This window comes from Pteropus medius, unplaced genomic scaffold, assembly GCF_902729225.1.
Source record: "Pteropus medius unplaced genomic scaffold, Ma_sr-lr_union100, whole genome shotgun sequence".
NCBI lineage: Eukaryota > Metazoa > Chordata > Mammalia > Chiroptera > Pteropodidae > Pteropus > Pteropus medius.
In genome coordinates this window covers 609,688-637,612 of record NW_024350325.1, presented here as the reverse complement: position 1 = coordinate 637,612, position 27,925 = coordinate 609,688, and positions in this window count along the sequence as shown.

Below are 27,925 nucleotides of genomic sequence, written 5' to 3'. Positions count from 1 at the left end.
AAGGAGAGCCAGTTACAGAGAAAAAAGGTTGAAGCTGATGTGCAAAGAGAGGCAGGATAAAGATGTAGGTAGCTCTACAGGGAGAGAGGGTGACTGAGAGAATGCACTCAGTTTCTAAGGGGCTCTTTCCAATTGCTATGTCTGGTGCCTTCTGTGGCTTAGTTGCTATTTCTGCACTTGAGTTCCATGACCGTCTCTCGTGTGTGGGTTGAATGATATTATGGACTGTTTGTGACCTGTCCCTCCCCCACATACACACAAATTCATATGTTGAAAATCTAATTCATAGTGTGATGGTATTTGGAGACGTTATAAATGAAATCAGTGACCCTATAAGAAGGGACACTAGAGACCTTGCTTTCTATCTGCTCTCCACCATGTGAGGATACAGCAAGCAGATGGCCTTTTGTAAATCAGGAAGCAGGCTCTCACCAGACACTGGATCTGGTGACACCTTGATCTTGAACTTCCCATTCTCTAGAACTGTAAGAAATAAATGTCGTTTAAGCCACCCAGTCTATGGTAATTTGCTATAGCAGCCCAAACTGACTAAGACAAGTGGAAACTCCCAAAATATGTCCACAGGGAACCTCAAATGTGACCTCATTTGTAATAAGTCTTTGTAGATGTAAGTAAGGTAAAGATCTGGAGATGAGATCATCCTGGATTAGGGTGGCCCTTAAATCCAATGATAGGTGTTCTTTTAAGAGACAGAAAAGGAGAAGACAGACAGACACAGAGGAGAAGACATGGCAGAGATTGGAGTCAGGCTTAAACAAGCCAAGGAATGGCAAGGATCTAGATAAGAGTCAAGCAAGGATTTTCCTCCAGAGTCTTCAGAGGCTGACACTTGATTTTCAACTTCTATCCTCCATAACTATAAGAGAATAAATGTTTATGGTTTTAAGCCACCTGGTGTGTGGTAATTACAGTAGCCCTAGGAGACTAAGACATTCCATAAGTTTTGTAATTCCTTCTGCTAACACTAATGTGAGTAATATTTAGTTTTGCTAATAAACAAAAGTTCTTTCACTAAGACAGAGGTTATTTATAAATCACAGTCATTTCACAAACACATTTTAAAAATTATTGTTATTGTAAGACAATTAAAATATTATTTAAAATACTGTTAATAATATATAACTAGACTATAACATGTAACTAGGACAATGACCTCTCCATAATTGTATATTTGGCCATTTGACATAAGCTCAGTATCCAATATGAATATTTCCCTAATATTCTAAAATGTGGAGATTCTTGCATGGATTTACTTTTCCAAATTTTCGTTTCCTAATCATCCATGGGAATGGTAATTGCTTTTTCTTTATATACCAAAGTGCAGTAGAACTCTAAACTGAAAACAGGAAAAAAGTCATCTAATAGGAGAGGGGAAGAGGCATTATGTTCTCAGGACTTTAGACTAAAATCACCACCTACAGTCTCTTTCACGATAAATGGGAATCTTCTCTTTGGCTGCACCCCATTAACTAGATGATTCTTTAGTATTTGGGGCTATGGTAAGAGATTCCACCTCCCCATGTTGTAGCCACCAGCCCCCGATAGACACCCGGGCCACCAGAAACCAGTGAGTTATAGGAAGCACACTCTTTATTCAGCCAACTGGGTCTGCTAGGGATACGCAGACCCCAAATTAAGCAGCCCCGAAATGTAGAGGTACAGGGTTTTTAAGTCCTAAACCCCATTCTTCATTCTGTCTGAACACAAAGTCTATTTTTCTTCTATATACTGTCAACCCACAGGTCGGTTGTGCAAGCGGGAGTACAGAAGCAGAAAGCTTATTGTTAGAATGTTATGTTCCCATGGGTGATAGCCTATGTTCCCATGGGTGATAGCCAAGCAGTAATTTTCCAGCCAGCACACCCACAGGGGGACATCCAAACAGCAAACCCACATAGATCTGTAAAATAGATGCAAACACTGGAGCAAGTGAATTAATAGAACTCTCTCAGTTTACAGAGAAAAATTAAGACTCAGAGAGGTGATGAGTTTTCCCTATAGCCAAAGAGCCACTTAACGCAACCTTACTGCCATTAATAGCTGGATTAGGGAGGCAACAGGGCTGGGCTACTTAGAAATGTACAAGTTTGCCAAGGAAAAGAAAATATAAATAAAAATGGCAACACCACCAAAATACTACAAGATTTTAAAATGCTATTTTGTGGTCACTGGAGGAAACTCTGAATCCTGCTTTCAATTCAATCTCTCTGTCTCTGAAGTGAATAAGAAAGAAAAGTTAATGTTGTTTTTGAAAACTGTGTTGTTTGTTCAATAAAGTTTGAATAGTAAGAAAATTAGGTTCTGCCCTGCCCTTGTCTGTATTTTCCAGTTGGGTCTATATTCCCAAGCTTTGCCATACATCTGCAAGTAAATTAATCCAAAAGGAAAAAAAAAAAAAAGGTGTGTATTTAAAGTTCAAGGCATATCTCAAACATAAGCATTTGGTTCAATGGGTCACTGATTCCATTTTCAGCTTACTGATAACAAAATCCATATATTTAAACATTAAAAAAAATAATAAGGAAAACCTTTTACTTGTTTTTTGCTTCTTCTCCGTGACATTTCTTGAGGGTTTAGACATTTGGCCCCTAATTTTATTTTCACTTCACTGCTCTGACAGCCGAGCTTCATACTTGGCATTAAACAAAAATCAATCTGAGCAGATGAAATATATAATTTTCTTGGTTTGGGAAGGCCTACAATGTCTGGTCACTTACTTCTCAGCCATCTTTGTTGGCTTCACTGACAGGATGGGTCATACAGCTTTGTGATGAAAGATAAATTGGAAAGAAAAGAGAGAATCTAGTTATCCGATCTTAGAGTCCAGCAGAGGGAGAAGTACTGGATAGTTTATCACTACCTCGAATCCTCATCCTCTTCCCTACATCCCCATACTAGGACATGAATGTCCTGAATTTAACATTCTTGACATTGTTCAGACAGCAAAGTAGTTTAAAAACAAAACAAAGCAAAAACAAAAAAACAAAAACAAAAACAAACATTGCCACTGTGTTTTCTGTAATCTTTATAATCATTTACTTCTAATCTCCTCTGTAATCCTGAAAATTCGTCTTTGGATTTACCTAGAAGAGCTCTGCCCTTATCAATGATTCTCTTAGGCTTTCCTGAATGCTTCTACCTTGGCATTTGCTTCCTCAGGCCATTGGCAAGTCAATCCTCTCTTTGGTCCCAGACCTTTTGTAAAACAACTTTCAGGTGAGATTTTTAGATTCTATGGAAATGAGAACACCACCCTCCTTTCCTTTAGCTGAATCTATATTTGCTATTATTTCTCACAGGGAAATGGCAATTTGTACTGAAATCACTCACTTCTTGGCATTGGCTAGTGAATATTCTCAAAATCTTTAGTTATACTGTTTGGAGACAGAAGAAAGACTGCTGCTTCTAAAACTGGAACAGAAGCCATACAGGGCCATTTTCTGAACCAGATTTGAAAACAAAAGACCAGGCAATGCCCAGCAGTGCTGACATTTGTCCGAATTTATGAATTGTGACTCAATTGTATATGTTTTGCATTGTCATGGAAAAGGAAAATCTGGAATTTAAATATCTGCTCCTCAAAAATAAGCAAGAGAAAGAATGCTCAAGAGAAAATAAAAAGGAATTTGAAATATGTTTTTTTTTTTTCTACAAGGTCTAATGAAGGTCTCTGTATATGTAGCTGTTCAGACTATGAGCACTAAGGCGCAGGTCATAGAGGCAGAGGTGAAGATGTGAGTTGTTCCTGGAGTTGTTCAATTCAGTGGCCCCACCTTTGGAAGCAAGAGCTTCCAGAGAGTAGGCAGGCAGGGGACAAATACCTTCTCACCTTAAACTTGCCTGAATGACAATTAATGCCAGGGCCTTGCTAGAACACCCTAAAAGTAGTGTCAGGACTAGGAAAGACTTGCCTTGCTATTGCTTTGGAGGGCTGGAAGCTGACATATATTTTTCTCCAGTCATTCACTGTGTTCTGCTTGGAACTGGGTTTACCCAACATTCAATACCTCCTTGCCCTTTTAATGTAAGAATATATTTATATTATTTATTTCTTTTCTCTATGCTTGTATATTCTAGTCTTTCCAGCTTATTGCTATTATTTATGACTCCACTAAAATGTAAAACTGACTTCAGAAATGTCAAACAGAATAATGGGAATGGAGAAATCAGATGCAGAAGTCAGCTATAACCATTCCTGTAGCTTCTACTCCTACATGGCAAGTGTGAATTTTTTTTTTTATGTTAACTGCTTTTGTGCCAATGAAAAAATACTATTTTTTAAAATGCATGCACACACGTGTGCATGCGCACACACACCCACACCAACAACTTGTCCACAGAGGTAAAAAGACCATTTGCTGAGATGTTAATTTACTGAATTAAGACTATGTTTAGTACTATGTTTAGTATTTTTATGTGTTTAATCTCATTTGGAACTTCATTAGAAATCCATGGGTTAGATGCCATTAAACGGACTTTTAAATGTAGACATTAAGGCACAGAAAAGTTAAAAGACTAAAAAGTACAAGGCCAAGACTGAAAATCCAAGTTTTCAGAGTCTTAGTATTATGCTTATTCTTTTAAGAAAAGCTACTTCTTCAAGGTACAAGAAACATAAATAACTTTTTAAAGAAACATTGAATACATTCCTAAAATACTGAGATTAGTTCCAGTAAGTTTGAAGGAGATAGTAGAAAACAGAAAAGAAATAGCTCCGAAAGGCTCAAAAAAAAACAAAAATCACACATACAAATTTCTCCCCTATGCAGGAGCAAGAGTGAGAACAGGCTGTTATTAATGCCTGTGGTGAATGTATGCTATCTTAGCTTGGTTCCTTGGAAACAGACTCTAAATTGGAGAGTTGTGCACTCGAGATTTATTGAAGATTGGTCTTGAGAATTATATACATGTGAGGGAGTGAAAGAAGCAGGATCGAGGACAGGACAGGGCTGAATCATGATGTAGTGGCAACACAGACCTCAAATGATTCCTGAGGGAGCTCTAGAGCTGCGATCCCCTACAGAGCTGTCCCTTATTGAGGTGAGTAGGACAGTCTTTTCTATCACCACATTGATCAGCACTGGATATGTTTCCCATGGGACGGGGAAGTAACATTGGATGGAGTGATTCTCTTCTGCCAAGGGAGATTTTCACGTAAGGACTCAGGCACAAGATTTCAGTACCCAATAGCCCCAGTCGCTAAGGAAATCAGTTCTCTCCATCTCAAAGTGGAGACTTGGGTGGCACACCATAGCTTCTACTACACAATCCATCTCGTGGTTAGGTGGGCTCTCTTTTTTACCTAGACACGAGGAGTTCAATCTAATTTTTAAAATATGATTTGAAAAAACTGAAGGGAGGAAGAAAGAGACATGTCCTAAAAGTCTAATATCTATCTATGTTGTCAACCCACTAAATCCTCAAATAAGATTCTCTTTATGTATAACATATCGCACATATTTTTTCGGTTTGTAAAACACTGGGAACTGACCAGAAAACTCTCCTCTCTTAAAAGTATTTGAGAAGAAAGAAGGAATCTAAGAGGTGACTGATGACATTACTCTCTCTCTTTGTGGAAGTTGAAGGCAGATTTAATCTAATTCTATTAAATTCTCTGATCATGTTTAGTCATCCCCTTCATCAGAGACATTTTGTATATTAATCATCTTATTAACCAAGAAACATTTATTGATAACCTGCTATCTATAATATGGCACTTGCCTGGGCAATACAAGAGAGACATAGAAACATAAAACCCAATCTTGCCCTTGTCTTGTGTAAAAGAAGGAAACATATGTCACTGGGTAGATGGCACAAAGGGGTCATCACAATGTGTAGCTAGAAATACACAGAAAATAATTTAAAATTAGAATTATATGAGATACATAAAGAACCATGACTAAATTAATCACATTATAGCATAGAGATTATATTGGTAATGGTGGATAATAGGAGAAATAGTTTCAAGGTTAGAAATAGCAAGATTGTAGAAGGCCCTAAATGCTGAACAAATAAATGAAGACTCTATTAAATAGGTTTTAAGAAAGGGATACAAGCAACTTGGCCTTCTAAGAAGCATGTAAGAAGCATGCGAAATGAATTGGATTAATAGTACAACTCAAGGGTCTGAAAATAGTCTTTGACATTCAAGGGCAAGTTGACTTTCTTGCCCATCAGCTTGACAGGTATAGATAATCAGATTGTTATGGAAATGAAATAGGAGATAAAAATCATCAAAATCAAAATATCTGAATACCTTTTACCTCTATATGATATTACTATATATTACTAATCAAAAATTTTGTTACATGCTTTCTAAAAAACTTAGCAATTATTTTGTCTAGTTCCACAATAATCATTGATTTCCCAAAAGATAACCTTTCATATTTTAGTTCAAAATAAAACACTGTGAATAAATTTGTCTAGACTATTTGAAAGTTCGCCTAATATTTTCCAAGATGTGTTATATTTGTTTCTCTATATGTTTAACTTCTATTCTCTCTGACAATTTTACATCTAGCTGGAAATCTAAACATCTATTTCCCCTCAAGAAATATATTAAACTGCAAAAACATGATATTCAGGGTTTGAATAAGACAAAACAAACCAACCTCAAGATATTCATGAACTTTAAATCATTCAAAATTTATAAATCTGTATACATTAGGCTTCAAGAATTCTAGCAATATGTGTAATATGACATGCTGTCTGCTTTACATCTAGACAAAATAAATAAAAATTGAAATGGTTTTGTGGAAATCTTAATACAGATGAACAATATATGTCAGGTAGGAAGTCTGTTATGAACATTAAAGAAGCATTTTACATATGACTTTTGCAATAAAGAACTTGACCCAAATATTTGGTGGCTACACGTGATTATATCCCCTCAATTTTCTCAAGCTTCACAATTTAGACAGTTCCTCGTAAAGAGAAATATTTGATTGATTTTAATGCAATTTTTTTTTCAGTCACTGCCATTTGGATATAGACTCTATGCATCAGTTTCTATCTCTGCTTACCTTTTAAATAGTGAAGTTCCTCAAAACGAGGTTCTAAATACCTCCTTTCATGTGCTCTCTTTCCCAGTTGATCTCAGCCATTCCATGAATGTAGATACAATGTACAATCTGATAAATGGTAATTATATCTTTAACTCAAATTTTCCTCCTAGATCCAGGCTTCTATCCAACCATCCACTTGAAAGCTACATTGAATGCCTCTTAGACATCTCAAATTGCTCGATTGTCCCATATATGCTGTCTGACTCTCCCAGACATATGCCTGGCACAGTCATCCACATTTCAGTAAATGGTGCCATCATGCACTCAGTTACCAGCCAAGAACCTGAGTCACCTTTGACCCCTCCCTTCTCTCATCTCTCTCATCCACCCATCTGCCTTGCTGCTTCCTTATAGATCCTCACATACTTTTCCTTCACTTCCACTCTTACCAACTCTGATTCAACCCACAGTTATGACTGCCTTGATTATCCATTAACTGCTCTCCCAATTTCTACGTTATCCTTTCAAGATATTCTCCTATGGAGCCACAAAAATGATCTTTTAAAAACATAAATCCTATCATGGGAGCAAAATACTTACCTCTTAACAATCCTGGGCTTCCTATGACTGAGAGGGTCCCACAGCTGACCTTTGTTTTATTTTTCCAGTCCTTCATTTCCCCAGCCACTGGACTCACTGCTCCAGTCATACACCAAACTCTTCCTCAAGGCCTTTAAATTTTCTCTTTTCTTGTCCTTGACTGGATCTACTTCATTCATTGTGTCTCAATTTAAGCTTCACCTCAATAAAACACTTTACTCCTCAAGTCATCTAAGTAAGTTCTCTAGATTTTTCTTTATTTTAAAGATCCAGTTATTATATAAAGACTCAGAAACTCCATTTGTGTTCTTTATAACACTTTTCACAGTCTGAATTTTATATTTATCTGATTATTTATTTGTCTCCCCCCCAAAAACATAAATCAAGAGTCAGGATCTGTTCAAGTTAGATTTCTAGTAGTAAACACAGTTCCTGTCACTTAGAAGATAAGTTAAAAATACTCTGAAGTGAATGAGTAATTACACGGATGAATGAAATTTGGGATTTAAATATAAAATGTCAACAGTACTAAAATGACGAATTCCCTTCTAGACATGATTTTCTGAGAGCTTAGTAGGTAAGTGTAATGGCAGAACTGTCAAAGAGCAGCCATCTTGGGACAAAGTTCTTCTCAAAGTCATAGTGTGGAAAAATATAGGCAGTTAAGTATTTCCACGGGGGAAAAAATAGACCATTTGTAATAAGATTGCTATAAATTTCTGACTGTTTCAGAAGGAAATGGCAGCCTCCAGTTGAAGCTGAGCCAAGGACAGTAAATAGGGTGTGGTAATATACCTCAGAAATCGTGTACATTGGCAAAGTTGGAGGAAGACAATTTTTCAACTGCTGCTTCTACCATATTTGGGCATGAGACAGTATCATTAGACTTTTTCTTCCTATCAAAAAAGACACAATTTTTAATTTTAAAAAAACCAGTTCTCAATTCCTAAAAATGAGCTCTAATTTCATAATCTTCACATTTAATAAGGTGTGAATTAATAGTACCTAAAAGCGATGTCATAATATAGAAATTTATGAAACACTCTGGCTTTATTTAAATTTGCTACAAAATCACTATTATAATTAAAACACTTGGGCTTAGCTTACCCTGGCATTGCAAAAGAGGACGAACTAGTAAGACATATTTCTAATGTTAAAATAAATTAGTAATCTTCAGTAGCTCATTTTATAATTTTGGAACCAAGACAGTTTTCTTCTAAAAGAGGATTTCTCTTCTGACCTCTGACATTATTTCTCTCTGTTCACTGGGGTTTCAACTTCACTGCCAAAACGCCAGTCCCTTGCGATTTAAAAAATGATGTGTTTTGCTTACTGGGGCAGAGACAATATATGTGCACCACTCCTGTTTTCCTCCTGGGCATCCAAGAGGACTGTATCCCAGCCTTGCTTACAAATTAGGGTGGGGCTCTATGACTGAATTCTGGTCAATGTAAGTGGAAGTGATTTATGTTACTTTCAGGTTTAACCCCTGCAACATCTTAAGAGATCTTCTATAATTCCTCTCTTTTCTTTTCTACTGGATAAAAGTGAAACCTTCTGGTGGAGGAGTCCAAAAATTTCAGCCTCACTACATAGACGAAACTTAGGTCCCTGAGAAGTTTCATAAACTGCCCTTTATTTTGACCCTGCTGATCACCATTGGATTATAATGGGCATAAGGTTTAAACTTTTATTTTGTTAAATAACTGCCATTTTGGATTTTTTATAGTAGTTAGCCTTTCCTGACTAATACATTTGTAAAACCCAGCTTTTCTAAGTATTCAATTAAAAGTAGTGACTTCTCTTTGTATTAACTATGTGATTATGTTAGATACTATACTGAGTAGTTTATGAGAATTACTTTATTTAAATAAGATAATTATTTAAGCATCTTTTTCTTTGCCAGGTATTTGTATCATTTTATTATTAATGACTTTTTCTGTGAGAATAGAGTTTTGAAGTTAGGACAACATAGGTTTAAATTTTGATTCGATTACTATTTATGATTTTTGTGGCGATGCAGATAGTTGAAACGCCTCTCTGAGACTTTGTTTCTTTATCAGTAATATGGACCTGTTAATACCTAATATAGTTAGTTCTTGTAAAAATTAATAGAATATTGTACGCAAAACACTTACTATAAGAACTGGAATATAGCAGAAACTCAATAATGAGTAACTTACGAATGTGTGGTAGCATGTGTATGATAATTCTTTTTATTTCTTAAAATATTTATCAATCATAATGTGAAAAAAGTGTGAATAAACAAAATATGTCACATGAATTTTTTTAAAGATGATTTTAATCAGTTCAACACTATAAAACCCTCATATGTAAATAAGCATGATGATGTTTAGATCCTGCTATAGTCTATAGTTGTGCAAAGAATGTATCAGAGCAAAAAGAAGCCTTCTGGGTCCTTTTGATTTTAGAGAGAATATCCTCTTAATTATGATTATACAGCCTAAAGGAGGATCTCAATATTTAAAGACAATTTAAGAGAGAACAAACAAGATTACCAGTCAAATCACAAGAATGAAATAAAGTTAAATGTCAATATACATTGGAAAAAAATAGTTTCTGCTATTATTTAGAAATAGATAAAATTTTTGTGTTTATAAAATCTCATGATATAAAAATCAAATATTCTTCCACAATAGAGAAATTATTCACACTGCAAATGCATGCAAAACACTGAATTTGCTTTTTAAGTATCAGAATACCTTTTAGGACTCTTGAGAAGCATGCCGTTGTATATATTTTATTTTACCCACTTAGTCGAAAGCATTCATCTTACGTATTTTCTTTGAATTCTTCTTTGAGAAACCTATCTGATAGGCAATTAAGTTTCCTTTTCATCTTATAATAAAGCACATATAGATTTAATTTTAAAATTAAATTTTAATATTATCATTAGTTCTATAATAATTAGGACTCTCTCTCTTGCTCTCTCCCTTCTTTCTCTCTTTCTCCTCTTTTCTCTCCTCTCCTCTTGAAACATTTAAGATCATCTTGAGAGTATCTTATTAGATACTTCCTTATAGATTTATTCTATTAGATATTATCATATTAAATAATCTCAAGATGGTCCTAATCAAGAATAATTGTTTTTCATTAGGTCCTCACTGGGTACTTATTAATTCTTAATCCAACAAAGTAGTCATCCCTATCATTAATTGTATTTGTGAACTAGAACTAATATTTCTCATTTTATCATAGTAGAAGGTGGCAAAAAGAGGAGTGGCTTGGAGGGATGGCAAAAAGTCTTTTAACAACAGCACGAACAAGGGAAGTTTGTCTATAAAGTCAGCATTAGTTCCTTAATCTGAAGCAGGAGGTGACCCTCCCTCAGTCATAATTACTATGAACATCCACTCTCAGACTCCAGGGAAGCAATAGCAGTGCACAATTTAGGAGTTATGTTGTGGATAGTACAAGTTCTTCTATCTTATGATAGAGTCTCAAAGAACCTTTTATCAACTCTTGTCTCTGCAGAGCCTTATGAAATATCCTTTCTACTATCTGAAAATTTTTCACAAAATAGAACTATGCCTTTAAAAATCTGATACTTTATTCAGTCACTTTATGCTCCCAATCCTTCCACATGATGAGATTTCCATTGAAAACTTTTCCAAGTAGTATTACTGCTTCACGTGTATCACATAATCTTTCAGATTTTTTTTCATGTTGTACTTGTGATGCACCTAGAACAAAGTTAGCAACCTGTTTCAGATTATTTATAAGAAATTCTTGGAGATAGATACTACATTAATAGTTAAACATTTATCAAAACAAGTAACATCGACAAAGTTTCTATATGTCAAAATTATTTTTCTGCCATGGCTCTCAACTAAAAATTGAGATAGCAAATTTTTAGTACAATCAAGAGATTTTTTATAATCTCTTCAGTAAAAGAATTAAAGATAATTAATTTGTGTTGAGAAATATAATATGTAATACAAGTGTGTTAGTTCATTTGAGCTGCTGTAACAAAAGTATAATCTCATGGCTTAGAACATTCATTTCTCACAGTTTTGGAGGCTGAAAAGTAAAATGAAAGCACTGGCAGATTCGGTGTCTGGTAAGGGTTTATTTATTCATTCATTCAACAAGGATTTATGAATGTCTTTTGAGTACCCTACTCTATCATAAGTACAATGGTGAACCAATCAGACCCAGGCTCTGTACTCACTGAGCTTATGTTCTGGTGGAGAAGACAGATATGAGCATACAATAGATGTGTAAAACTCCAAGTATAATGAGTAGTATAACAAAAAGTAAAGGTACTCTAAGAGTATGTGTTAGGGGGGCTGATATAGTCAGGATGGGCAAGGAAAAGTTCTTGGAGAAAAAGATAATTCAGCTGAGAGCTGAAGAATGAGCAGAAGCTAACTAGGTGACAGAAAGAGTAGTGTCATCCAAGTAGATAAAATATCATGTGCAAAGAGCCTACGGCAGGTCTTTGTCATAGAGAGCCTGGGTAGCTAGAATGAGGAGTGAGAGCAAGTGTGGTCAGGATGCAGCTACAATGGTAAACCCATGGACTACGTTTTTATCCTATCATCAGTACAAAACCACAAAAAAATTTAAAGGGAGAGTGGCATAATCAAATGCATACATTAAGAAATTATTACACTGGATAGTAACTAGAGATTGCCTAAAAGCTAAGATAAATATTACCTAGCAAACATTGATAGATATATAATTTGAAAGGCAAGATGTAATGACTAGGCAATCCATATTCTAAATTCTACATTCAACTGCTTTGGCCTAGAAGAATCAGATTTTACTTTTTAATGCTAGTATGCCAGAAACTCTAAGGGTTTATTTATAGTTATTTTTAGTGATGAAATACAACAGTTGATAAGATTACATTTATAGTACTTAAAAATAAAAGATATCAACTCTACTTAAATAAAAATAAATTTTTAAAAATAAATTAAAAGATTTCAGAAAGTGTATATACACCATTATCAGAAGTGGCATTCATTGTTTTAACTTTCGGAATTTAGGTTTTGAAGAAACCAAGCATAAAATCTACATGACCAAAATTAAGATTTTATGGCTAAATTCAAGAACAACCTTTCAACTTGATTACCTTTCGCTCATAAATATTTGTAACTCCCTAAGGACATAGAATTAGGCCAATATTGACAATTTCCTTAAGTGACCAACTCTGTATTTATCAGGCAGTAAAAGCTCAGTGAATTCTTTCTGACTTAATGAATTTTCTAACTCATTTTACCTGAGAAGAACATTTTGATTTAGTAGAGTAATGACCATGATCTAGATGTTTTATGTTTTAGGGAATGAAAATTTCTGAACTATTATGTTCCAACTTTAGTAAAATGAAAAAGAAAAAAATTCCTGTCTAGTGAAAAATATTTTTCCCTTATAAAATAATTGACTTTCATTGAAATTCATATTCAAAGAACTAGGTAGTAGAGAAGCAGTGACCAGATTGGAATGATTAAGAAGAGGCTATTGAAAGCACAATTGATTTACAGTGCTTGCACCCGAGGTGGAAGTTTATGGACAAGACATTTTTTGTCATGTATTTTCCCAGTGACAGGGTATTTACAGACTAGTCAAGTGTCACTGAGCTGATGAATTTATTAGACTAACCTGACGTCCCAGGGAATTTTGGAGTTGGGGCGCCAAACAGCCTGGCAATGAGATCTTTCGGAGCATTCCCCTGCTCTGCTGGAAGCAAAAGCAAATTCTGAGACAGGTAGCAGTTTTCATTTTGGTCTAGGAATCCCTGGGTTGGGAGGCCGGATCTCAAACACGAACTGACGTGGAGGACCTCCAAGAGGATCGCTCCGCTCCCTCGAGGCTCGGAGAGAGCGCCGCATTCATTGGTCATCATATCTTTTAGACGACACTCAGAGAATTTCTAAGGCCAAGAATCCTCCAAGACACTTTAAACTAAAATTACACGTCGAAGCAATTACATACTACCTGATTTATAAGTGTCCATTCCAGTTGCCTTCAGAACTACTGTTTCGCTCAAGTTAAATTTTCATCTCATTGAATTTCCAACTTAGAAGTAGACTATTTGAATCTCTAAAGTAAAGGCTTTGAGGGAATAGAGATAATGCATTTTTTATTGTACCTTTTGGGGCTTTATGACTACATACTTCTTTTTTTTTAAAACCATTCCGACAATTTTAAAACATATACAAAAAAAAAAAAGAATACCACACAAAAAAAAGATTTATATGCTCACCATCTACATTCAACAGTTGTCAATAGTTTGCCTTTTATGCAAATCTAGATTTCTATATGTAAATAGATACTTATATCAATATTTATGTCTATCTTTTTGGTTATATTATTTAAAATAATTTAAAGATATTATGACGCTTTCCCCTAAATTCTTCAGTATGAAAAGAAATACTCTCCTATAGTCATAACAGCATTATCACACCTAAAAAATCAACAATAAATCTTTAATAACATCAGATATTCTGTCTATATTCAAATTTCCCCCAAATGTGTGTTATGACTACCTTTTCATCTAAATGAAGATTTACTCAAAATGACCTCAGTATATTGTTTGTGTCTCTTAAGTCTTTTGAAATCAAGTATAGTTTCCTGCCTTTTTTTCCTTTTTTTCTCTCCAAGCTTTAACTTTTTAAAGACATCAGATCAGATATCATTTACAATATCTCACGTTCTGTCTGTGTTTTCATGATGTAATGCATGTGTTTCTCTATGCCCTGCATTTTCTATAAACTAAAAGTTAAAACTAACATCATGATTAGATACAAGTTAAACACTTTTTGTAAAAATAGTTTATGTAGAAATTAGTATTTGTTGTTGCATGTCATTTACAGAATGCCTGAGTCATTAACTATTAAATGTGCTGGATTAATTTTGTTACAGTCAGACATATCTATCATAAATGTATATTTCCGCCTTTGCAATTAACAAGTGATCTGTGGAGAGATACTCAGCATTATGTGACTATCGTTTCCCAACAACATTTCACCACAAATTGAAGTTTCTTCTCTCAGTTATTTAAGTAAGATTAGCAAAATGGTGCTTTCTAATTCTACTACTGTTTTTACATTTATTATGCTTCTGTAAATAAATAAAAGCTTTTTCTTATCAACTAGGCTCACTTTTTTAAAACGTGAATTTACAGTTCTTATTGGAAAAAACAGGATATTTTGTTCTTATCTTTTAATTACCAATTTCCAAAGTAAGGAACTGGTATATTATTCACCTCCAATGGTGCCAAGTGAGTTTGTTTGATTTATAGTCTGTCCTTAGTATTACTATTGACTCACTGCTATGTATTTATGTAATGGATTTCAACGAATTACAGTTGTTATGTTGTTTTTGATGCCTGAACTATCCTAATTTAGACTAGGAGGAAACACTTCAGACCTTTTGATATAATCCCATTAGACCTTGAATATTTTCTTTTGCAAAATATATAAGGCACTCATGATATAAAAGGCTCAGCTGACAAGGTCTCCGCCCTTTCTGCCTCCAAGCTTCCAGCTCTGTAATCAGCTACTTCCAAAGGGTCCTGATTCCTTCAGTGTGAATTATAATTGGAAAATAAAATGTGGGTGTGAGTAGTTTTGATTTCTACAAGGAGCATGATCACTTCAGAACTTTTTCAATGGAGAGAGCCAGAAAAATTATCTTTTAAAATTATAACTTCATTTGGTATTTTCAACTTAATTTAACATTACTTAGTTTAATTTAACATTAAAAAATTTTGTGATTATACCTCTTTTTTATTCATTGCAACTCTTGGTTCTTAAGCAAAACATCTATTACTACTAAAACAAAACAACCAAAATAATTTTAAGATTCTTCTACCTTTTTAAAAAAATTTAGAATATATCTCTAAGAATAAACACAGTACTATGTTCTAAAGTCACTCTGATGTGAATATTTATACTTTGCTGGGCTCGTAAGTGCTACAAATTTTTTGTCTCATAAAAATCATCTCTTTACATTCTTTTTCTATCCTTTTAGTATAGACCTTGCAGTAGCTTCCAGTTATCTTTAGTATGAAATTTAATTGAATTTAGTTTAACTGCCCTTTTATTCTACATTTTTATAATCTCTCTTGTTACTCTTAAACCAAGACTTCTTCCTCCAAATGAAGAAAAAAGTAATTCTCTGACACTCCAATCCCAGTGCCAATGCCCTTGATTGTTTCCTCACTTTCGGAACTAATACAAAATCTTCCTCCAATATTAACAGGGCCTCCAATAAAACAAACAATTATAATATTTTGAAAGATACTTGATTGTATATTTATGCTATATAACATAGTTGTTGTGAATAGAAAGGAAGAAGTCATTTTAAGTCATTCACAACATGATACTGTGATACTCGAGAAGTTAGAGTTAGACATTGGAAATTATCCACTGTTGAGCTAGAGAAGGGAAAGCCTTGAGTTGAAATAATTATTCTGACAACTCAGAGGGGAAACAGAACTTAACTAAAGAACAATACTACTGTGGAAAAAGTGAGAAATTTGGCTAAAGTTAGTCCAATAGAGTGTCTAGTTTGATCAAATTCTCAAAATAATTGCTGGGCCTTTCTTTTTTACCCCTACCTGACACCATGGGCTTTTCTGCAGTCTTTGGAGAATTGTGGAAAATAATTTCATAATACATTCTTGCCCAGTATCAAAGTTGTGGCATTTTTCACACTGCTTTCAGTGTTTTATTTTGTGTAATGACTTTGACTTTCCCCTTAATAGTTAGCATTTACTTAACTGACGATGCATTTTTTCAAACAAAAAATTTGAGGAGAAATTTTATGAAGCAGAAACCTTGTGAAATTCTATATGAAATCTGCCATTTCCATAAACTGTACTAACAATCTGCCTCGATTCTTGTAACAAATCTGAATATTGTTTTACCTCTTTTTAAGAATCAATAATGAGATAAATGTTGTTAAAAATGATTTTAATTTACTTGAGAACGTCATCAAAGTAGTCTAGAGTCTGAGTCACATTTAAAAAAAAGAAGAGAACAGAGTCGATTACATATATTAGACAAGAATATTTAATGAAATTTGTATTTGTATAGATCCTTCTAGATTTTGAATACATAATAAAATATTTAGTGTCTTCTATGTGATATTTTGACTGCATTCTCTTTTATTTAATCTCAGAATGTTCACTTTAGATAACAAGAATTCTCAGATGAAATTAACTAAGGGGAAAAATAAACTATCAGACTTTTTAAAGGAAATATAGGCATACAGAATTTAACTGCATACAAAGTCATTAATCTTATGAGTTTTCAAATGGATACCTCTGTATTTTTTTATGCAATATTTCACTTTGAATATGCATCTTGAAGACATCTAATTTTGAAGAAAGCAAACTAAAACACATGGAAAAGAATCTGTGGAAATGTTTGCTTTGGGAGCCCAAACAGTGACCTTGAAGATTTATAATAAAAAGGATCAACATTTTTGTGGGTTCACATTAAGAATACCGAAATCTAATGAGTAAATTATAAAGCTCAAATTCATCCCTTAAAATCTAAAATTAAATTTTTCTTTTGAATATATATTAATAGTAGACAGAAGAAGAATATAGGAGAGACTAAAGATCACCTCTTTTGGTATGTTTGAGAAATAATCAGACATTAAAAAGATACTAAAGCAAAAGAGAAGAAATGAATTAACTTCACAAAATAATATGATAATGTTCTTCAGTCACTGAAGGACATAAGCAATTTTATTTCCAGCCATAGACATCTTAAATAAGAGGATTTGGATATGTGACAGCTGTGGCAGTCAGATAAGAACAGTATTGTGAAACAATAGAGAAACAATTTTCCTGCAACTTATTTATAGTCATCAGGGCTATAAAGGTAGAAGAAGAGGGATGTGGGAGGAATAAAAAAATCAACCCCAACATTCGAGAGAAAAAAATTCAATACTTATTTTGTAAACATTATACATTGAAAAAGTGATACTGTTCTTTCACTTTTTTCCCCACAATTTTTAGATATAAATTGGCCCACTGAAGAATTCTCATTGGTGCCAATATATGTCTCTTGGTCATTGTCAAATGTTGTACAACAGCTGTAAAGCTACTAAGAGTAATTCAATTTTAGCAGATTCTAATGATGTTTGTGCTGACAGAATAATATTCATGGCATGTAGTCGGATGGAGCCTCGTGGAGCTCTAACAACCTTATGGCCTAATATAAATGTCTATTATATCTCCCTAAAGAAACCAAGGAGAATTATTTGATAAAACATACTGAGATACACTGTCCTCTGTTCCTGAAATTCCCACTGGACATTGAGCCAAGATATAAGTTCATTTACAAAGTACTACACACTTAAAATGGGGGGCGGGAATTGTTGGAGCATCTTTTAAACTCTTTTCTCTCCCCAAGACCTCTGAGTTAATTACAAGAGCAAAAAGAAGGGGAGACAAAGAGAAACATTTGTTCCTCCCTTCTATGATGGAAAGGCTAAGAAATCGTATGGAAAATATGTTCTGACAAAATACAGACTATAATCTCTAAAAAATACCCTGTATGCTCCTTTAGCTAGAGTACTTCAACTGTGAAAATTACATTCTTTAACAATTGTAAAATGTATCTTTTAAGAATTAGACTTTTAAAGTAGATTAGTTCTGACACTGTGGCCATTAAACTCACAGCATCCAAGAGGATTAGTTTTCTCACAGAAAAAGCAATGCTGTGCATTACAACTCCTATAAAGAACTTAGCCTGTTCTTGAAATAGCCACGCAGTGTTCCAAAAATAAGAACTGTGTGACTATGGGAATCCCGGGGTCAAAAATCCAGGCACGAGGGATCATGGTCCCATGCCAGTTTGCACCCTTTCTTTTGAGAGAAGCCGATGACTTTGATGTTGCTCTAAACATCATTATTTTTCAGAGGTGACCCAGAGGCCGTGTAGATCAGATGGAACTATGGGGCTGTTTGCATAGGTCAGCAGGAATAGAAAGACTAGAGAATAAAATCAAAGTCAAAGTCAAAAGAAAACTCATTTTTTCTAGAGCACATAGGATCAAATACAGAAAAACTGGGAAAGCCTAGTTTCTCTATATAGTGATGGTTGCAAAACCAAAATAAAATTTTTGCTAATTCTTTTAAAGGGTTCATTAAATCATGTGGTCTTATAAATAAATCTTCCTTGATCTACCCCACCCTCAATATACAGGTACAGTGCTTGGGATGTAACTCAAATAAAAATAAATTCAGTAAGACTCAGTCTCTTTTGCCTAAGGCATATACTTCATTTGCTTCTTTCACAGGGCTGTTGTCACACATTGCTTTACTTTCTAACTTTATAGATTTATCTATATCTGTCTTATTTCCCCTAATAAGGTATAAAATTCTTGAGCAAAAAGACCTTGCCTTATTCATCTCGTCTCCTTCAAAGTGCTGTAGATCCTCGAGAAAGACCAAAGTTGGTGAAATAAACTAGATCCACAAAAGCACAGCCAGCATGAAACAAAACTACCTCACAGAGAAGTGCCCTTCTTTTTCTCCTTCTCAGACACTAATGACAATTTATATGAAGAGAACATGAATAACATGACAAAAAAATTGAATGGAAGTGGCAATAAAAATGGATTCCATTTTTAGAAAAAAAGGCACATTTAAACATTTTAATATATTTTGCTCTACTTTCTCAAAATATATTGTACATTGAATCTAAGGGTAGCAGGGTGACAACCACAATTATGCATATTTGAAAGTAAAATGTTTTTCTATTTTCTATAATAAGTCTAATCTTTTTTCCACACCAACCAATAAGGAAGTAAAAATAATGAATACTTTCAGTTGTCTATTGACAGTATCTGTCATTTTTTTAGTTTTTAGACAGCAATTGTCCATTAACTCCACCTATTTCAGATAAAGGTTCAAGTTTTGGGATCGTAGCTCATGCCATTCTCCCACCTGTATATACATAGCACACATATATGCACACACATATGAACAATAAATGCGCATAAATTTACACAACACCTTCACAAGTTGGTATTCAGGTGAATGAAGAGGAAATCAGATGCCTTATTAGCATATAGGAAAGAGAGACTTAAGTCAATGGACTTTTATTTGCATTTTCATTTGTCTTTGCTTCAAAGCACCAGATAACATTGTTTCTTGTTCTAATTTCTCTGTTAAAAAATTGGCCATTCTTTGGTGACTGCTACTCTTTATCCCTATTAGTCTAATCTTCATTCACAGTGTGGCACCTCACAAGGCCACCCACCTATCAGTGGATCTCTCAGCATGGTGATTCTGTGGCAGACTTGTTACTATGGAACTCTCCTGTGAGCAGCCTCCTCCCAAAGTTCTTAAGCCCCCTTTGATTTCAGTTTTTTCCTCGAATGATCTAACATCATCTCATCTTCCCTGGGTTTTCATCCCAGAAGAGTAAACTGAAAGATAAACATATCTGTCTACCTTTTTTTTCTTATCTTTTCTCTCTGCTTTTCATATTATCATTGTGTAAGGGAAAGATTTCCCCCAACTCTTTTCCTTGTAGTCTAGAAGTTCATACTCTATGACATCCTCTTCTTTCTCAAGATACATTTGTCTTGCTTCCTTCCAGAGATTCTGAGGGTGGATGAGGTACAGAAAGAAAGAGGCTGGATAACTAATAAAGAAGGTATAGCAAAAAAAAAAAAAAAAAATGCTTTCTTATTACATAGCAAAATGAGTGGCTTTACAATGGAGTCCAGAAAAAGAAAAACACTTTGTGAAATTGAATTATTCTTTTAACCACAAGAGACATCAGAAATCACAGCAGAATCTAAATGAGACGATGCCAGTTCTTCACTACAGGATTCACACCACTGCAAAACTCTTCTTCTGTAGATTAGTTGAACATAGCTGCAAAGTCTAATCTTAAAGACATGATGTATTCAACCACAAACATTCTTTCTTCAAAATATCATGCTAGTTATATCATAACAAATCATTTAACACTAAATGCTCAAGAATAAACCTGAAAAATAACACTGCAGTATTAACTAATAATGACAACAAACTAAATTTTAGAAATATCAAAAGAATTTAGTTGGGTTGTGTCCAATTGCATTAACAACTGAAAAAGTATTTTATACAAGAATAATAAGAAAACATGATTCCAGTCCAGAAAAATCTACTACCTAATAAACTTAAGTAACATGCTTTTTAATTTTTTTTTAATAACCTTGATTTAAGACCTAGCTTGGTGTCAGAGTGGGAAGAGGTGATTCTAATTCTAGAATCAGTACTAATTTCCTCACTTCAGTTCCATTCAGCCAGTGCCATCTGCATGAGCTATATTCTCCCTGGGCCTATCTCTCAGTTTAGCTAAACTCTTACTTATTCCTTGTTACATGTCAGGCCTTACAATAGATACCAAAGATTCAGCAATTCTTGCTCACAGAGTGCTTATAATCTAGTATGGGAGAGATAAATGTATATTAATGATAATTCAAAGTATGTAAGGTTACATGCCACAAAAACAATATAAAGCAAGGGTCCCCTTCCCCCAGACCGTGGACCAGCACTGATCCATGGCCTGTTAAGAACCAGACCACAGGAAGCGAGTGGGCTAAAAAGCAAAACTTCATCTATATTTGCAGCCGCTCCCTAGTACACTACCTCAGCTCCACCTCAGATCATCAGGCATTAGATTCTCATAGGATCACTGGTCCCTGGTGCCAAAAAGGTTGGAGACCACCAGTATAAAGTATAGCTAAAAGATCATGCAGATTGCATTATTGATTTTTTTTCTAGTTCTATTATAAAAATTTCACATGGTAAGTGTCATTAGTAGTGTTTATCTAAAATACAAATTGAAGGTAATACATTAAAATTTTATTTATTAACAGGAAGTCTCTTAGAATAATTGCTGGTAAGGGAGAGGATGTGGAGCCACTGATTGGTAGGATGAGGGCCTGATAAAAATAATATTCTTAAACCTCCGTATATTACCACAAAGGACAAACTAGAGAAACAGTTTCATTTTCTTCCATAAATATCCATCAAGATACACCTTATCTATCTATAAAATCCTTTATCCATCAAATAAACCCTTGTAATTTATTTATCCTATTTTTATCTATATTGTTTCAGAGAGAATATACTGTCTCTAAATTATATATCCACATAAGACTTTTGCAGCAACAATTATAATCTGTTCATATTGACCTATGCAGACCTGGAGGAAGATATACAACTGTACTCTGTAGCACCAAAATATATATAAAAAGAAAAAAGAAAGGAAAAAAGAAAAAGTTTTTGATGTCATTGCGCTAAAGTTAGCAGAAGGAAGAAAATCATAAAGATTAAAGCAGAGACAAATTAAATAGGAAAATAATAGAAAAGATTAACAAAGCTAAGAGTTGGTTCTTTAAAAAGATAAACAAAATTGACACGCTTTTAGCTAGAGTAACAAAGAAAAAAAGAAAGCTGAACCAAATAAATAAAATTATAAATGAAAAAGGAGACATTAAAACTGATATCACAGAAATACAAAGAATCATAATACTATGAACAATTATATAAAGCAAATTGGACAACCTAGAAGAAATGGATAAATTCTCAAAAACATACAGCCTACCAAGACTGAATCATGATACAATAGAAAATTTGAACAGATCAATAATAAGCAAGGAGATTGAAGCAGTAATCATAAACCTGCCAATAATAAAAAAAAAAAGCTCAGGACCAGATAGCTTCACTATAGAATTCTACCAAACATTTAAAGAAGAATTAATGCCAATCCTTCTCAAACTTTTTTTAAAAAATTGAAGAGGAGAGAATACTCCCAAACTCATTTTATGAGGCCAGCATCACCCTGATAACAAAATCAGACAAAGACACTACAAGAAAAGAGAACTGTAGGCCAATGTGTCTGATGACTGTAGATAAAAAAATTCTCAGCAAAATTCTGGCAAACTGAATTCAACAACATATTAAAAAGATCATATACCATAATCAAGTGAGATTTATCTCTGGGATGTGATGATTCAGCATATGCAAATCAATCAATACGATGTACCATATTAATAGAATAAAATATAATAATCATATGATCATTTCAATAGAAGCAGGAAAAGCATTTGACAGATTCCAACATCTATTCATGATAAAAGCTCTCAATAATTTAGGTATAGAAAGAACTTCCCTCAACATAATAAGGGCCATTTATGCCAAGCTTACAGATAACATCATATTCAATGGTGAAAGAAATAATCTTTTATTTAAGATCAGGAACAAAACAAGGATGCCCACTCTTACCGATTCCTATTTAACACAGTGGTGGAAGCCCTAGCCAGAGCAATCACGCATCAAAAAGAAATGAAAGGCATCCAAATAAAAAAGAAGTAAGTCTAAGCGTCTCTGTTTGCGTATGACATGATCATATATATAGAAAATCCTAAAAAGTCTACCAAAAACTGTTAGGATATAGGAACTCAGTAAAATTATAGAATACAAAATCAACATACAGAAATCAGTTGCATTTCTGTACAATAACAACAAACTATCTGGAAAAGAAATAAAGAAAACATTTCTTTTACAATAGCATCAAAAACAGTAAGATACTTAGAAATAAGTTTAACAAAGGTAGTAAAACATCTGTACACAGAGAACTATAAAACGTTGATGAAAGAAATTTAAAAAGGCACAAATAAATGGAAAGATATTTAGCGTTCTTGGATTAATATTGTTAAAATGTCCATACTATCCAAAGCTATCTATAGATTCAATGCAATCTCTATCAAGATTCTAATGGCATTTTTACAAAAATAGATCAAACAATCCTGAAATTCATTTGGAACCACAAAAGACCTTGTATAGCCAAAGATATCTTGAGAAATAACAAAGCCAGAGACATTGCACTTTATAATTTCAAATTATTTTACCAAGCTATTGATACTGGCATAAAAACAGACACACAGACCAATGGAACAGAGTTGAGAACCCAGAAATAAACTCATGCCTATATGGTCAATTAATATTTGGCAAGGGAGCCAAGAATGTTCAGTGGAGGAAAAGACAGTTTCTTTAATAAATTGTGCTGAGAAAACTACATCTTCACATGTAAACAAATGAAACTGGACCCCTATCTTACATCAGTCACAAAAATTAACTCGAAATAGATCAAAGACTTCAGTGTAAGACCTGAAACTATAAAACTCCTAGAAGAAACAATAGGAAAAAAGCTCCTTGACAGAAGTCTTAGCAGAGATTTCATAAATATCACAACAAAAAACAAAAGTAACAAAAGCAAAAATAAATAAATGGGATTACATCACACTAAAAAACTTCTTCACATCAAAAGAAACAATCAACTAAATAAAAAGGTAACCTAAAGAATGGGAGAAAATATTTCCAAACTATATATGCAGTAATAGGTTAACATTCACAATATAAAAGGAAATAATACCCCTGAATAGCTAAAAAAAAAAAAAAAAAAAAAGTTAGATTAAAAAATGTGCCAAAGACTTTAATAGACATTTTTACAAAGAAGATATTCAAATGGTCCGCAGGTACATGGAAAGATTCTCAACATCACCAATCATCAGGAAATTCAAATCAAAACTACACTGCTATATCACCTTACATCTGTTAGAATAGCTATTATCAATAAGATGAGATAAAAAGTGCTGGTGAAGATTTGGATAAAAGGGAATCTTTATACACTGTTGGTGGGAATGTAAATTGGCACAGCCACTATAAAAAAATAGTGTGAAGTTTCCTCAAAAAATTAAATATAGAACTACATATGATCCAGTAATTCCACTACTAGGTATGTATCAGAAGAAATAAAATCACCATCTCAAAGAGATATCTGCACCTCCATGTTCATTGCAACATTATTTACGATAGCCAAGATATAAAAACAACTTAAGTGTCCACTGATGGACAAATGGATAAAGAAGATGTATATACATACAACGTAATATTATTCAGCCATAAACAAGAAGGAAATTTTGCCATTTGTGACAACATGGATGAACCTGGAGGACATTATGATAAGTGAATTAAGTCAGAGAAAGACAAAAACTGTATTATCTCACTTACATGTGGAATTTAAAAAAAAAAACTCATAGAAATAGTAAACAGATGAGTTGCTGGAGTAAATCTTAAAATTTCTCACTAGAAAAAAATTGTAACTATGTGAGGTGATAGAAGTTTTAACTAACCTTATTGTGATAATCATTTTTCAATATACGCAAATCATTAGATTGTACACCTTAAACTTATACAATGTTATATGTCGATTATATGTCAATAATATTGAAAAGTAAAAACTCATCGAATTGCTTATATTAAATATGTGTAGTTCATTATGTACCAATTATACCTCAATAATACTGTTAAAAATGAAAAAAAAATGTTAAAATGAAAAAAAGAAGATAGAAAAGAATGCGCAAAGCCATAGGAGCTTGAGAGCAGAATTCTGGGTCTCTCGAGCAGCCTAAATTTCAGTGTGACATCAGTATGGTTTTGGGAGGAAGGGACATTGGAAGGAGAAAAAAGGCAGAGTGCAGAGATGAATCCCACAACCTTGTAGGTATCAATGCTTGATGTGTGTATGCATTTCTATCCCACTTTGCTCTAGAAAAGAATTCTGGCAACTGAATAGTTTGCAATAACATAATTCTATAGATCTTTCATAAGTCTGTTGGATGAACTCCCTAACAGTACAGCTATATGCAGATTTTTTTGTGTGGAGTTTTGTGAACCTGGAAACTGAAATGCAAAGTTATTAGATGTAATTTTAATAGAATCTAATTGGGAAAAATGTGTGATAAGAAACAAAAAAGTTAAAAATAGTCATGTCTTAACTAGGGAATTCTGGATAAACATGAGAATTGAAAAAGGAAAGAGATGTCATATGCTTTATTATTGTGGTAAAAACTGTGCAAACAATAAGAAAACTGTAGACAGTAATTTGGCATGAGTCAGAGGAAATCTCGATTACCCAAGAAGATTTTTCCAGCTCGAATTTATTTGTCTGTGAATATTGACAGATTTGTTTAAAGAAACACAACAATACAGGAAAGAAGCTAGAGAGAACATGCCAATAAACAAAGTATGTCAAGTTCTGTGCCAAGTTATGTTGCCAATGCTCTTTAAAAATATGACCCGGAATTACTATTAAGTGATAATTATAAGGAAAACATATGCTCAGCACTGGCTTGATTTACTGGGGGATGATAAATTTTGAAATCCTTGTACCTCACAAATTTGTAATTTCTATTATATACCGGACTAACACAGGCTAATATATATGCTTTAATTGATTAAAAATGCCAACGTATGCATGATCAATTTGCTATTTCTTTTGCCATAAATTTAATCATTAATTCATCATGAGTTATATAATAAAAACAGTAAAATTTTTTATTTGATTATTATAAATCCATATTTCGAGAGAAACTAAATCCAGTAATATTACAGCAAACAAATGACAAGGAATAAATAGACCCTTAAGAATGACTTCTTGGAAAAGTTTAAACCAGATTGTAATAATTGTGGACACTTCTTTATCTAAAATCAGTGCCAATCTTCACAAAAATAAGTTCTCTCATACACTAGCATGGCTTGTTCATTTATGCTAAACTCACCAAATAATGGGAAAGCCACCAAATTAGATCAGTCTCTGGAAATACTTGCCACCTACAATACTTTGTCTACTTATGAACACTTACAACCAACCTATCTGCCATCTTGCCATATGCCATTTTAATAGAGATTCTTAATACCTTCATTCCTAGAGTTATTCGAACTCTGTTTCAAGGCCCACTTCAATATATCATGAGGCCAGCCCACAGGAGCCAATAGAAAGAAGAAAGATAGCTCTAATTTCTTCCTTTTACTTCTCAGAACACATTAGAGTAACTCCCTGACCTGGTGTCACAGAATAAAATGAAATGTTACTTTTGTTTCAGATGGGCGCTTGGACACAATTATGGAAAATCTCCACCACAGAGGGAAAAGTTGGAAGGCTACGATCTGGATGTTCTGCACACTCCACAAATCTAAGACCTACATTTTGTTTTACCAGTGAAAGTTTATTTCATGATAGATAAGCAGTGCAACTCTACTTGGGCTTGTTAAAGGACTGCACATTTCACAGTGGCTAAAGAAATGTTGATGTAGAAACCAGAGCCCTGGGGTTACTTGCCTGATCTGGATCTAGAGAAATACAAAACTGCTTTCATAGAAGTCTTTCCAGAGATCGGGCTGCTGTGATTAGGATGTGAAAACTGAGGAGTTTGCTTTCTAATATTTCCTTTCTATGCTCCCCTCTGGGCCACGACAGTTAATTGGCCTACTTGAGGCTGAGTGCAGCTAGCTCTGCGAGAATTGCTAAAAACGTATCTTGGAGTCAAAATTACTTCTTGGGAATTTCACTTTTTGGTCAATGAGAGACTCCAGAACAAACACTTAATAATCTGTTTGCTACATTCTTCCTCGTTACCTTTACTGAATGATGAAAAGATCTACAAGTTAGCAGTTGCTTTTACAAAGCTCACATATGAAAGTTATATTATTAAACATTAGATTGGCAAAATCTTTTTAGAGCTACAGTATTGAGTATTGCTGACTTTTACCTAGTTTGCCTGTGACGAAAGTGATCCACGTGGATTAAGGCCATAATTCAATTCTGAAGGTTTTCTTTGTATTTTAAAAACAAATGAAATGTTGAACAGTTGTCAGGTGTTAGTTTGATCTTTATTATAACTCTGCTAAGATTATAAGGATTACACTGAGCACTTGAAGTAAGATTTGAACAGTGACAAATACCAGGTTACTATTATCTTATTTCAGCATCAAAGAAGTATTAAATAATCAGATAATGTCTCCAAGCTCTCAAAATACTAAATCCCTTTATGCTAGCCCACACATGCTACTGATCATGAGGCAACCAGAGGAACTACACAAAAAACAGCATATATGGTTCTAGTCGCAGATTCTGGGTCTAGTATAAATTAAGAATTAAGATATTCTGTTGTGATTCATTTACGTCATGTACCTTTAGGCAAGAAAAAAATATGTGTTGCACGATCTCTTCTGGCTTGTGAAGCTCACTGTGGAATCTCTATGCTTGCTTCTGGTGATTCCTTCATATTTTTCACCTATCTTTGGATACACCTTCAAAAATGGAAATATAATAGAATTTTGGCATGTTAGGTCTGAATTAAACTTTCAAAACATCTTAATCTAATCAATTCACATTATAGATTAAGAAACAAGCCTCCAAGGTTATAGTTTGTTTGTAGTAGAACTTACATCTTCTGACCTAGAGCTCAGT